Source organism: Oryctolagus cuniculus, chromosome 4, assembly GCF_051225735.1.
Source record: "Oryctolagus cuniculus isolate XC-2025 breed Fujian yellow rabbit chromosome 4, ASM5122573v1, whole genome shotgun sequence".
Lineage (NCBI taxonomy): Eukaryota > Metazoa > Chordata > Mammalia > Lagomorpha > Leporidae > Oryctolagus > Oryctolagus cuniculus.
In genome coordinates this window covers 83,861,445-83,865,785 of record NC_142870.1, presented here as the reverse complement: position 1 = coordinate 83,865,785, position 4,341 = coordinate 83,861,445, and positions in this window count along the sequence as shown.

Here is a 4,341-nt window from a genome sequence, read left to right as displayed (position 1 = left end):
TCTTTAAAAATTATAACAAAGGAAGTTTTGTGAGAGTTTCTATGAGAAATAAGCAGCATTCACCTTCACAGTCTTGATTTGGCTTCTTCTTCCTTTTTTTTTTTTTTTAAAGATGTGTTTATTTTTTTTGAAAGGCAGAATGACAGAGAGATCTTCCATCTGCTGATTCACTCCCCAGATGGCCACACCAGCCAGGACTAGGCCAGGAAAAGGCAGGAAGCTCTGTCCTGGTCTCTCACATGGGTGGCAAGGACTCAAGTACTTGGGCCATCATCTGCTGCCTTCCCAGGGGCAGGAAGCTGGAGTGGAAGTCCCACAGCTGGGACTTAAAAGGCACTGAGACAAGGGATTCTCCCACGGCAAGAGGTGGCTTAATGCACCACACCACGACATTGGCCCCTGGTTTGCCTCCTTTGGAACTGCTTTTGTTTCCTAATTTTGAAAAGTATTTAAAGGACATGAATTTTTTTCTCAGGTAGTAATTTAAAAAAGACTATTACCATGATTAAGTTCCCAGGACCCTCAGTTCTTTAGGAGTGGCCTACATAGCTGGTATCATTATTTAAATGTCTTTGATTTGAAGGAGCCAATGTTGAGAAATACAGTTTATATTTTTAATTTTTATCTTTTAATTCCACTTTCTGTGAACATTTTAATCTCCCTCATATATCAGACCCATAGTTTTCTTTTCTTGCTTAAAAATATACGTTGAATATCCTTTGCATTAGCCAGTCCTACATAATTACTGCAAAATATATTGTATTGCATGTGGGTATGATAATTTATTACTCTCTCACCATTTGGTGGACAGCTCTACTGCTTTCAGCTTCTTTTTGTGTAGTGTTACACTGAATGCAATTGTGTGTACAACACTGGACACGTCTACAGGTAAATTTAGATAATACAACTGAACACTAGGACTGCCAGGTTGAAATTTGCAAGATATTACCCAAATTTGAAACAACTAATGTAGGAACATGCCTGTTTCTCTGCATCTAGAACCACCTGTGGACCCTGGCCCCTCTGCAGGGGGCCCATTCTGGCGCCCCTCTGGCTGTGCCTCTCCCTACAGGAGGATGTGCCCACCAGGAGCCTGAGCCCTCCCCTAACTGATTACACTCTGGGGGCTGGGACCTCAGAATTTCTTTGCCAAAGAAATTCTTGCCAAAGAAATACCTGCTTCTATGGTCTGCATAGGTCTCATGCCAAGTCCATCTTTCAGAGTGTATGTGGCTGGCACACTCATTTGCACTCCAGTTTGGCCACAAGGCAATTATGTGCAGATAGTAGGCAGGGCTTAGATGAGTAGGCGGGGCTGTGTGCACGCAGAAGGGAGGGAGGGCAGGGCAGGGTAGGCCAGGCCCGGGGTCTGTGAGCTAGGTCTAGGGCAGAAGTCTGAAGAGTCTGAGAATTCTAAACTCAGCTTCAAGTTGTTACTGAGTTACATTTGTTAAGGTAAAAGAAAAGAATTCACATTATGTGTTATGGTTTGAACAAGAATCAGCTCTCCAAACTCAGACATTTAAACCCCAACGTCGTAACGTGGACAGTTAACGGATTGAGGTTAGTGGACTCTGCATGGAGACTTGATCTACTTGTGGCATCTGAGAGGCGGGGCGACTGGGAGGTCTTCTGGTCCTGGGGGCTTGCTCTCCGGGGGCCGCCTGTATGAGCTCAGTGCACTCCCTGTATGCACTTCCTTGCTCACAACGTGATCGCCCCTCCACGCAGGCGGTGCCATGCCCAGCTTCCACCTGACCCCAGGCTGCTGTGCACGCCCGACCTTGGTCTGGGAGCCTCCAAACTGTAGTCTGAACTAAATCTCCCTTGGTATGTTGCTCCTCTCGGGCATTTTTAAAAAAGATTTATTTATTTGCTTGAAAGGCATAGTTACAGAGAGGCAGAGGCATAGAGAAAGAAAGGTCTTCCATGTCTTCCATCTGCTGGCTCACTCCCCAGATGGCTGCAGCGGCCAGAGCTGCACCAATCTGAAGCCAGGAGCCAGGAGCCTCCTCTGGGTCTCCCATGTGGGTGCAGGGGCCTAAAGACTTGGGCCATCTTCCACTGCTTCCCCAGGCCACAGCAGAGAGCTGGATCTGAAGAGGAGTAGCCAAGACTCAAACTGGCGCTGATATGGGATGCCGGCGCTGCAGACCAGGGCTTTAACCTGCTGCGCCACAGCACCGGCCCCACCAATAAATTTATATGTGCTCCAGTTTTCCCCCAAGGAAGACACCCTAGGAGAATTCTTGTTGCCCCATGCTAAGCAGGCTACCCAGCCTGATAACATTGGGCAATAAAACCTTGGGAGAAATTTTACTGATTTCACACCCAGCAAAACCTTTGTCCCGGGGAAGAGGGAGGAGGAGAGGAGAAACGGCAGGATGCACTGGACCCAATTCTCTAAGCGCCAGTCTGAACACACATTCTGAATTCAGCTCCTTCCTGGGATGCCCACTTGGTCTAACAGCTCCCGGCGCTCTCAGCTCTCTCAGGTCTTCGCTGAAAGGCCTGCGTGACCTGGCAGGTGTATTCTCCCCATTAAACTATGGAATCTTGTTTACCCCAATCTGAATGGCTGGGTGCTCTCTCCCACAATCCACCTGGAGAGGTGCCATCTGTTCTGATGGATGCCCTGCCCATTAAACCTTGCTACCACTCCTCTCTGTCTCACACCTGAATTTTTTAAAATATTTACTTATTTATATAAAAAGGCAGAGTTATAGGGGAGGGGAGAGAGAGAGAGAAAGAGAGAGAGAGAGATCGAGATCATCCATCTGCTGGTTCACTCCCCAGATGACTGAAATGGCTGGGAAGCCAGGAGCCAGGAGCTTCTTCCGGGTCTCCCACGTGGGTGAAGGGCCCAAGCACTTGGCCATCTTCCGCTGCTTTCCCAGATGCATTAGCAGGGAGCTGGATTGGAAGTGGTGCAGCTGGAAGGGACAGGAGCCCCTGGGATGCTGGTGTTGCAGGCGGCTGCTTAATCGCTCACAGCACTGGCCCCGTGAACCTCTCTGCCACCCATCTCTGCTAGTATACATATGCGGGTATGTATTTTTTGCCACACTTGTATAAATATTTAAACATTTTGTGTTTACAAATTTATCCATCATTTTCTGTTTGTCTTTTTTAAAAAATACTTATTTGAAAAGCAGAGACAAAGCTCCCATCTGCTGGTTCACCCCCCCCCCCCCCACATATGCTCACAATAGTCAGGGCCAGGCCAGCCTGCAGCTAGGAGTGGGGCACTTAATCCGGGTTTCCCACGCGGGCGGCAGGGACCCAAGTGCACGAGCTGTCTCTGCTCCTCCTTTGGGTGTGCATTAGCAGGAAGCTGGAATCTGCGGCACAGCAGGACTCCAACCCAGGCACTCAGGTATGGGACGTGGGCAGCCAAGGGGCCTCACAACTGCCGCATCAAACGCCCACCCCTTTTCTCTTCTTAAATTAGCTGTTGCATACATGCTACATGTATTTTTTCTAAAAAACCTAGCTTACTCTAAGATCAGTTAAAAAAATTACCTAGGCTTTTTTCCCAGCACATTTTGGACATATATTACCTCTTGACTCGGTCAAAAACCAGTTTTAGGGGAAGTAGAAGGAAGGCAGAACAGAAAAATATATTGGAAGAAATAATGGCCAGGGACGAGTGCTGTGATGCAGGGAGTTACGGCGCTAGCTTCGAAGCAGGCATCCCACGTGAGCGCCGGTTGGAGTCCCAGCTGCTCCACTTCCGATCCAGTTCCTTGCTAATACTCCTGGGAAAGCTGCTGAAGATGGCCCAAGTGCTTGGGCTCCTGCCACCAGCATGGGAGATCTGGGTGGAGTTCCAGGCCCCTGGGTTCGGTCTGGCCCTGCTGTGGCTGTTGCAGCCATTTGGGGGGTGAACCAGTAGATGGAAGATGTCTCTCTTTCTCTCTGCAGCTCTGCCTTTCAAATAAATAAACCTCTGACAAGACTGGCTGCTTAAGTAAAAATCAGAACAGTGTGGTGCAGGCTTTGTAGCATAGGCACAACATAAACAACAAGAGCAGCAAGGGCAGGAGGAGGGAGGTTAGAGCCGCCTGTTGCGTGGCTCCTGTGCTCCACGGGGAGTGCAGCGCCTGAAGGTGAGCTGTATAAAGTTGAAGGACATGGATAACAACCCTAAAACAAGCTTTTCTCAGTTAATGATGAACTACTCCACCTGGGACAAAACTCTTTTTCTGTAAACAGATCAATATCGTGCTGGTTAGCAACTTGGCTACCTGAGGCTCTGCCCGCAGTCGCCGTCGGGCTTGCGGCTGACCAGTGTGAGGGTCCTTGGGTCCTGTGCTTCAAGTTTACTTCTTCTTCTCTCTT